This window comes from Condylura cristata, unplaced genomic scaffold, assembly GCF_000260355.1.
Source record: "Condylura cristata isolate star-nosed mole 26May11 unplaced genomic scaffold, ConCri1.0 scaffold00032, whole genome shotgun sequence".
Taxonomy (NCBI): Eukaryota; Metazoa; Chordata; class Mammalia; order Eulipotyphla; family Talpidae; genus Condylura; species Condylura cristata.
In genome coordinates, this window is record NW_004567133.1 from 18,685,656 (window position 1) to 18,695,751 (window position 10,096).

The 10,096-nt window shown below is 54.1% G+C and overlaps 1 long non-coding RNA gene across 1 annotated transcript; it reads left to right on the forward strand.

The window, feature by feature from the left end:
- Nucleotides 1-84: 84 nt before the first annotated feature.
- On the forward strand, nucleotides 85-2,554 carry LOC105854282. The gene is made up of 3 exons (XR_001145964.1): nucleotides 85-225; nucleotides 618-2,214; nucleotides 2,434-2,554. It is a non-coding gene; the product is annotated as an uncharacterized LOC105854282 (long non-coding RNA).
- Nucleotides 2,555-10,096: the final 7,542 nt, after the last annotated feature.

Consider the following 10,096-nt stretch of genomic DNA (forward strand, 5'->3'; position numbering starts at 1 on the left):
TGAGGCCGGGGAGGAGGGGTGTGGAGGGAAGCTGAGGCCGGGGAGGAGGGGTGTGGCGGGAAGCAGGGCGGCACCTGCCACAGCCAGAAGTCTGGATCAGTGATGGCTGGAACTCATCAGTCAAGCGCCGGGCACAGGCGTATTTTCTGGGCCACAACGGAAACCACCACCGGGGGCTTGGAGCTAAAAGGACTCAAAGCCATCGCCTCTGGAGAGTGAGCAAAGGTAGAAAGGGGTTTTTTTTCATGCTAAGTCTTTTAGTTCTGCTTTACTTTTCTAACCGCAGGGGTGATCATTTTAAACGGCACGTACTTAATACTCGGCAGGTGTGCACGTGCAGGCCCGTGGGCCCTGTGCGCCCGAGCCCCAAAGTCTGGATGGCAAAGGGGCTAGGGGTACCTCCAACGGGTGGGGGGAGGGGTACGGGAGCATCATCCTCTTCTCTCTGCCCCTCAGCTGTTTGCGTCTGTCTGGCCACCGGGCCGGGTTACCCTTGTGCTTATTTAAAGGGTGCAGAGGACGGCGGGAGGAGGGGGGCAGGAGCCTCCGTGGGCAGGGGGAGGTGAGACGACTTGACGGGAACCTCAGTGCCCAGAAAAGCCTTCTGTTCTGTGCAGAGATGGGCTCGCCTGACGCCGCCCTGCACCCCGACAGGGAGGAAAGGCGGGAGAGTGGTGACAAGGCCGGGCCGGAGACACCCCCACGGAGTCGGATAAGCCGGAGCCAGCCCCAGTCTGCGCGGCCGGGAGAGCGGCTTTCAGGACACGCTGACGCGCGGGGAAATACTAACTTCGCGTTTGCGCCCCAGCCAGCCAAGTGAGGCTGCATCTCCCCGGAGATGCCGCCGTGGGGGAGGCGACGCAAGCCGCCCGCCCCGCCCCCGCGGCCGCTGCTTCAGCAGTGATTCTTCCCGCTGCGTGCCGACTTATTCCCGCAGACCCTGGTGAAGGCAGAGAGGACGCAGGCGAGGAGCGCCTGCTCCCGGTCGGCCGAGATGGGACGCTTCGCCTTGAGTCTCGCGGAGAGGGGGCCGGGAGGCAGGACAGGGAGGCCCACGTGGGGCAGGGCAGAGAGGCCGCGTCTCGGGCACGTGCCCAGCGCTGCTGAGTCCCTCTCGGGCACACGTCTCCCAGTCCACAATGCCCCCTGGAGCGGCGGACCTGGAGCACGAGGGCCAGCCAACGGGCAGAGGCCCAAGAGCCCCTTACTCGTGGCTGGCGAGTCCGCCCTGCCCTCACCCACAGCCGTGACGGGACTGGACACACAGCAACAGGCGCGACAGCACCGCGAGTGGCCCCGGGCGCGGGCCGCTGGCCGGGACACCGGACTTCTCACGTAGGTTTCCCCGCGACGCGGTGGGAAGAATCAGACACAGAGAGGCCCCGGCCGCACAGCCACGGGCCCCGGAGCTGGGCACCCATCGCTCAACCCGCGTGTGTCGGGGGGACCTCCTCCCTCCCGCCTCCTGCCTCCCTCTGGCCTCAAGCGCTGACCCCCGGTCCGAGGCTTCCTTCTCTGGGAGGTGCCACCTCCAGCCCTGCCTGCTCGGCCGCTGCCCGAGGGCCCCACACCCACAATCTGCTTGGAACGTGTTCAGGATCTCATCGGCGAGCACCACCTCCGCTGGCCTCGGCCCCGGCTCCGACCCGGATGAGCGGGCAGCAGCCTGCTGGCCCGCGCCCTGGTCAGCGCCGCCACTACTCCCCCGCCCAGGCGGGGGTCAGTCAGTCACGCACACTGCAGCCCCCGCTGCGGCTCGCTGAGGCTCGTGCCGGACGCGGGGCCCGGCCCGTTGGGAGCACAGCTGGAAAGCGCGCCGCGGGCCTGTGCGCCTGCTGCTCTCTGCCGGCACCTACAGGGCACGCCTCACCCCGTGGCCGCCTCTCGGCCCTGACCGCGGCACTGGCGATGGCCAGCAGCCTGCCGTATCTTTCGCCCGGGCGGAGCCGAGGATGACAGGCGTTGAGGCCCGACAGACACGCTTCCAGCTGAGGAGCAACAGCGCATTCCCGACAGCAAAGCCGGTGCTGCGAGATGCCGCCGTTTGTGTTTTTAGAAGGTGACGCCGTCCCAGCACGGTGTGACTCGGCAATACGGCGCACTCTTCAGCCCCGGTGCCCAGCGCTGGGCCTCCGCCCAGCACCGCCTACACGTCCGTAGCCTCAGCTTCCTCTCGCCCATGTAGAATTTCCCGGAAAAGTCTAGACTACAGAGGTAAGTGGGGTACAGACTGGAGCAGGAAGTCAAGAGGAAAGGTCTAGCGAGGGAGGCAGACCACGCCACGCTGCCTGGCACACCAGCTCCAGCGCAGACACCACTTCCCAGGGGCTGCCAGGCGGGCAGGGGGCTCGGGGGGGGGGGCTGCCTTCCCTGCACACACAGATGACGACCAGCAGGGTCCACGAAAGTGGGCTTCCATTTCTTTTTCAACAGCATTTATCTTCACAAGAACTTTCTTGCCATGACAAGAAGTACTAAGAAACAGTCACGGCCCTCCCCGGTGGCGCAAGGGGTTAAGTCTCAAGCTATGGCAGCCGCTGCAGCACGAGTTCGATCCCCGGCCAGGGAGTGACCCACGTGGCCTGCAGACCTCTCCTGTCTCCCGCTGCTCCCGTCAGCACTGGATTTCAGCAGATCTGCCTTCTCTGCTCCCCACTCCGTCTCTGATGAGTCCTCTCATTCCCTGGCTTGCACCTCTGGCCTGTACCCCCGTTCTGGTATGCATAAATCAATAAAATACATCTTTAAAAAAAAAAAAAGCCAGTCGGGCCCTCCATGGTGGCACAGCGAGTTAAGGCACAGCACTAAGAAGCTTAAACCACTTCTGCATGAGTTCGATCCCCGCCTGCCCCGGAGGTGACCACAGGGCGCGGCAGACCTCTCCTGACCCGCCCGCTGCTCCCCTCAGGAGTGTACTTCGTCCATCTGCATGTTCTGCTCCCCACTCTGTCTCTGGGGAAGCCTCTCGCCCTCCGCATCTCTGACCTGTACTCCAGTTCTGTATGAATAAATAAATAAATCTTTTTTAAAAAAATGTTATTTAAAAAAAAAAAAAAAGCCAGTCAATAAAAACTTAAGTCCAAACACCAGGCTCCAGAAAACCATTGTGTTTTGCTGATACTGGGACAAAGCATGGTCTTTAAAAACAAAAAGAGAGGCAAAGACATGGTCTTTAAAGACAAAAAGATGCGAGCCAGGGGGGAGACAGCACCCCCGCGCTTACCAGCAGCACCCCTAGCAGTGAGTATCACTGAAGTGAGTGTCCCGCCCCAGGGCAGACCGGAAGCAGGTGTTTCAGAGACTCCGTGGTGAGAATTCCCATCAGGAATCTGGCGATCGCAGCAAGGGCTCGTGTGCGGGCCGGGGGAGGAAGCCTGAGTCCGCTCACTGTAGACGCGGCAGCTCAACCCGGCAGGCTCCCGGCCCCACCGCGCCAGCGCTCTGCGGGGTCACACTCCACACCGGACAGGTGTCCCCGGCCCAGCCACCTGGGAACACCCCGCACACGGCAGGGCTGAAACCTTCCTGCGAGGAGCGAAACCTCCAAACTGGGAGCACAAGGCAGCCCGTCGGGAAGCAGGCGACGGGCACACACACGCCAGAAACCGGCCCCGGCTGCCCAGGCCGCGCAGGGCCCCCCCGAGAAGCTCTGCTTGAGAAAGGCTGCTGGGCACCGGCGCCTTCTGCCAGGTCTCTCCCGAACTCCCGCCGGACGTGCGGGTCTCTTCACGGCTCTGTTCACCGGAGTGGCAGAGGCTGGTATGGGTCTCGCCCCGTCCTCCCTGCCAGCCACGAGCCCCACGACGGGAGCAACAATGTCTGGTCTGGTCACTGCCACATCCCTGACACTTAGAAGAGCATCTGGCGATGGAAGGTGTTTAATAAATATTTGTTAGGGAAGGGAGGAAGTGAGGGAAGAAGGATGGGGGAGGTGGGGGAGGGAGGGGCAGGCGGAGGGAGAGAGGCAGCGATGAGTCTCCAAGCAGCCCTGGGCAGGACTCCACATCCGAGTTCCCTCGAGGACAGAGCAGCCTCCCCTGGGGATTGACATTGCCCTGCTCAGGCGTTAACTTCCACCGGACTGAGGGGGATGAGGGCTGGACGAGCCCCAACGCCTGTCCAGAGATCAAGGCCCAGGAATTGCCCACCACGCGCTCGCCACCAGGGGATCACTGGGGAGCTGATTTAATGTTCCTAAAAGTACAGCCGAGGACGCTACCAATGTGTAAATTCTCCCGAAACTTAAGCCTTTAAATTCTACTGCACAGGGGCTGTCAGGAAGCAATATTTTGTGAGCTACGGATTCCAATAAAACTCACTCTGAGATGATGAAGCCTTCTTTGGTAGCCTCAGGGCTGATATATGAATAATCTGCCAGCATTATGCCGTGTCACTTAAATATTCCTTTGGAGATTTGTCAGAAGAAAATTTTAGTAAAATTAAAGTTCAAATGGAAATGAAAAATTAAGTTCTGATCAAAGCCATAATCCCATATCGGGTTTTGTTTGACTGTAGAGAGAAGGCCCACGTACGACTCTTGTTTGGTATTTATGGATCCAAACGGAGGTATTCCCGCTGTGCCTTGTTTAAAAGGCTCATCTGCAGGCTTCGCCTCCCCTCCCCTTATTTAGATGCTGAACACAGCTCCGGGGAAGAGCGGCATCTCGCTTTCTACGGGCAATCCAATTTTAATCATTTTTGTTTTATTGGAATTTTCATAGGAGTCCAGGTACAAGAGATTCAGGATTAATCTAAGTCATAAACAAAGCAAAAATGGAGAGGAACGGAATGAATGATAATTCAGCGGCGCTACAGCATGGTTCCTTCTTCCTAAGATAGGCACCGTGGTGTGGGAGAGGGAAGGGGCGAGGACAGGGGCAAAGTCCTGTTTGGGTCAAGCCCCTCCACGTCAGAGACGTGTCTGAAGTTGATCTGAACGTCTGTGACTCCCACAAGCAGCTTTTCTCCAGGGTTTCAGAACGTTCCTTGCCACTTACCAAACTGAGAGCAGCAGCTGTGATGGAGAGAGGTGACAGTGAGCAGAGTCTGGAGTCCCCAGAGGGAGACGCAGCCTGACCACGGGCTAAAACGCACACTCCAGAGGCCGCGCGTTCACTGCAGACTGCCCCGGCGTGGCCTGTCTGCATGTAATCCTCTGCCAGCGTGGCTCATATGCTGCGGCTTGACAGCAAATCCCAGAGGAAGCGTAGATGATACCCGGGCGTGCCCTGTGCCGGAGACATCTATCAACACCATGATGATCATATTAATGAAACTAGTGAAGCATCCTCCCCAGTCCAGACCAACAGTGTCTCTGTGTCTACACTTAAGGTCGTTTCTCCTGAGTCCAAAGCAGTAAGTTTGAAATTTTCTATATCAAAAGAACGCTGCCAAAAAAGCACAAACAAAACACCACATATATATATTTGATTAACCCAAAAGGAGATGGAGAAGAGAAACGAAGGAATACAGAACAGAGGATACAAATCGAAAATAAAACCCAAGATAACCAGCTTTAATGCTATTGTATAAGTAAATACATGAAATGGAAATAGTCTAAACACCTCATCCAAGAGCCAAGCATGAGCTGACAAGCAGGATGAATTATATGTCATTTATAAGAGACACTCTTTAAACATAAGCTCAAGTTCAGCTAAACAGGGTGGGAAAACGCCAGCCGGGCAAACAATACGCATTAGAGAACTGGTATAGTAACATCAGACAGAACCACCTCGAGGCAAGGAATAGTGTAAGAAATTAAAAATCACTTCATAATGATGAAAGGGTGCTAGTAAGGCAAAACAAGTCTAGGCAGATGTACTGGGGCTAGCAACAGGGTCAAAAGGTCTGAGGCAGAACCAAAAGGGGAGTGCAGACCAGCAGCTACAGTAGAGGTCTGGACCACCCATTCTAAATGACTGAGGAGAAAACTAGACAAAATTCATTAAGAACACATAAAGTTTGAACAACTCTATCAGCCAAACAATGTACTTGATATTTAAAATATAACAGACCCGAAAACGGCGTAATACACATTCTTTTCAACCAAAGAGACTGTATGGTGCTGGTTTATAATGCAAGGTTTATAGTTCAATCAAGCTTTAAAAAGAATCAAAACAAAGAGAGCTGTTTTCCCTCTAACAACGATGGTATTAAATTAGAAATCAATGAAATATAACTTATCTAGAAAAGTCTCAAGCATTTAGAAATAAAACAACACAAAGTAGAAGTTACAAAGGAAATTAGAAGATACCATTTATTTTCTATGAGCCATATGTTCAGTAAAAGACATTATGTTGAAATTTATGATATAAAAATAAAGCAATGCTAACGTAGATAACTGTTGTCTTAAAATAAGACAACTAGAAAATAAGAATGTTTTCCAAAAGATCCTGGGGGGGAGGGGTGAAGAAGAAAAACAGAGATATCACACACCTGGACTTCAAACTATATTACACAGCAAGAATAATCAAAACAGTATGGTACTGGAACAAAACAGACACAAAGATCAGTGAAACAGAACTAAGAGTCCAGAAGTAAACCCATATGGTCATTTGACAAACTATACAATGGAAAAATGAAAGACTCTCAATATATGATGTTGAGCAACTTGGAGAACCACATGCAAAAAAAAAGAAGGAAACTAGATCTTTATTTAATACCATAAATCTGAAACTGAAACCATAAAATATATCAAAGAAAACACAGGTGATACGTCCTTGGACACAGGCTGCAGAGATGTCTGTGGGACTTGCCTCCAACTGCAAGGGAAACAAAAGCAAAGTGAAACAATGGAACTTCATCAAACTACAAAGCCCTTGGACAGCAAGAGAAACCACCACAAAAACTCAAAGGCAACCTACTGAATTGGGAGAAGATACTCGCACACCACACAGCCAACAAAGGGTCAATATCCCAGTGAAAAAGAACTTGTCCAGGTCAACTACATAAGAACAAAGAACCCAACCCAAAAATGGGCAGAAGACCTGCACAGGCATCTCACCAAGCAAGATGCACAGGTAGACAACAGGCACATGAAAAAATGTTCAACTTTATGTGTGAGTAAGGAAATACAGACTGAGGCAATGGTGCGATATCAGCTCAGGCCTGTGAGGATGGCCCGCATCGAACATAGTGGGCATAACAAGGGCTGGTGAGGGTGTGGACAGAAAGGAGCCCCTTGCCGTTGGTGGAGAGCGGAGGGTGTGAAGATTTCTTTCAAAACTAAAAGTAGAAGTGCCCTACAATCCAGTGATAAGTTGGAATTCATTAAATGGTTGCTCTTCAAAGACCACCACTCAGAAAATGATTAGGAAAGCTCTGGGTTAGAAGAAAACATTTGCAGTGCATGCATCTGACTACATGCAGTTTATCTAAGGAGTTCCTATAAATGAATAATAAGCACAGAACACACCAATTAAAAATGCAAAGATTCGAACATCAACATTTCAAGAGAAGACAAGCAACTAGCCAGTACACACATGAACAGCTGTTCCACATCATTAGTTATCAGGAAAACGCAAACTGAAATCATGACCAAAGACCATTTCACGTCGGCTGAAAAATAATGGCAGCAGCACACATGGGTGAGGACATGAAACAGTTATGCCAATAGTGTCAGATGGTACAACCACTGTGGAAAACTGCGTGGCAGTTTCCTGTAAGCTAAACTCCCCATGACCCAGCCAATTCCACCCCTGTGTATTATTCCACCAAAGAGAATGCCAATATACGGTCACATAAAGACTTGTAAGGGACACGTTTTACTTGAAATAATCAAAAGCTGGAAACTGGCGCACACTAGTGGTGGGTGAATAAATAAGTAATGGACTGTTTCATGCAATGAACTACTACTCATCAATAAAAGATAAAAAGGGGGGAACCGCTGATAAGCACAATATGGATCGAGCTCTAACACACTTTACGGAATGAAGAGATCCAGGCACAGGGGTAACGTTCCATGGCCCTGGCTACGGGAGCCTTCCCGTCCACTGGCAGCTCAAGGGTGACTGCTGGGTGTGAGGGGCAGTGGACAGGGGCCCAGAGGACCTTCCAGGGTGCCGGCAGCCTCTCATCCTGTGTGATGTTACGGGGGGACGACTCGCGCTTGTCAAAACTCATCAACTCGAACGTCTCAGACTTTGGTTTATGGTATGTTTTTACAATCACCTAGAACACGCAACTCCAGATTTCCTGGACTCGATCCAGTCTGTACACTACAGAATGCTGAATTTTCCAAGTCTGGATGTTATTTTAGTTCCTTTCATGCCTCTCCTTTTGAGTTTCTCCCAGCAAGCCGAGCCCTGGATACCACACAGAGTTTTCTGCAGCCAAGTTGTGAAGGACCGAATGCTCGCACGCCAGTAACAGAGGTGTTGGCTCCGGGGACTCTGCAAATCCAAATCCATCACTGTGGGGCTTATTTACTGCTAACATCCCCCCAAGACTGGCTCTACCACTACTTCAAAATAGAAAACCCTGCTGTGCCGCCTCTCGGGGCCAGCTGCCCACAGTGCGTTTTGCTGGAACAGAAGTCTTTCATCGGAGCCAGCACGCACTCGTTACAGACCCCACCTACAAATGCAGGCGTCTAGCGCTCCGTGAGCCTGCAGCGGGCCCAGCGACAGTCAGCCAGTGCTAAAATAACGCAACCTGTTTCCCAAAGGGCGTCTGGTTGCCGTTATTACTTCAGCCCCGTTCTTTTAAAGGACCCTTGTCCTGCTGTGGCTGCAAAAAGTGGATTCAGTGGCAGCATGACAACATCCGACGTGAGCCCAGCGCGGCCACCTGCGGAAGCAGGCGAGTTACGTGCTGCGCTGCGTGATTAAAAGGAGAACGCGAAACACTTTGAACACATGAGCACCTGGCGGACTTTGTCCCTGACATAATCATAAAGACAGGAGAGAATTAAAGCTACTGACTATCCCGCGTGACTGCACATCACCTCACGCCAAGTCTGCGGCACATACGTCTGCGGGGTCCGCAGGTCTCCTGCATCGACCAGACACCTCTGCCCCCCAGCGAGAACCACTAGCCTCCAGCCTAAACTCCACCGCTGACGCAGGGCGCTGGAGGGTCAGGGGCGCGTCCTACGGGCCCTACGTCCCTGGACCCACCACACCACCCAGAGCGGAGCAACTAGTGTACCCAGGGCGGAGCAACACGACGTGGGCTCAGTGGGCACCGACTCAGAGCCGCTCTCGGTGGGAAGCCGCAGCGCGTGAGACGCAGGCTTCTCAGAGCAGGGCTGGGGTGCAGGGCTGGGGTGGCGCCCCCCTTCAGTGAAGACGCTAAGTGGGGAAGAGCCCAGTGTTCCACGGCCCCTCAGATCTATCTCCAACTCGGGCAGAGATGCTGCCTTTTATGAAGCGTTACAGTCTACTTGCCAGCGCCGAGCGCGGGGCCTCCCGGGGTGGGAGGATCTGAGGGGCAGCACAGGACACACTCCTGAGAAACACTGGGGCCACCGCGGGTGCCTGTCAGAGTCGGGACCTGCGCCAGCACGGTGGTGGTGAAGATGGCAACAAAGAGCGGCGAGCCCTGCCATGACCCTCCCTCCATCTTCCCGTGCCCCTAAAGCAGGAGGCATCACTACCCCCACGGACATCAGGAAAATGTGCCGGTCTCTCCCCTGAGTGTGAGGGCTTCCCACCAGCCGGACATGGCAACGGGGCCGGGTGTTTGTGATGCGCAGGTAGGGCTGTCTGTCTCGCTCAGACACGCTGTCTGGCTCTGGAGACAGCAGCTACTGCACTGGGACTCGGGCATCGCGGAGGCCACGTGGCACGGAGCTGAGGGCGCGGCCAGCCAGCCAGCACAGAACTGAGGCGCCGATACAGACAACCACGGGCCATGCACAGAACAGGACAGAGTGTCCGCAGGGGTCCGACGGGAGTCAACAGCCAAAGTACACAGGGACGACGCGCTGGCGGGAAAGCAAATCATCCAGTTTAAAAATGGCCAAGGGGCCCGAACAGACGTTTCTCCAAAGAAGATATTCGAAGGACCAACAGATACACGGACAGTGCTCAACCCGCTCAGCATCGTGGAACTCAACACCACCAGGAGATGTCGCCTCATGCCTGCTGGGTGGCCG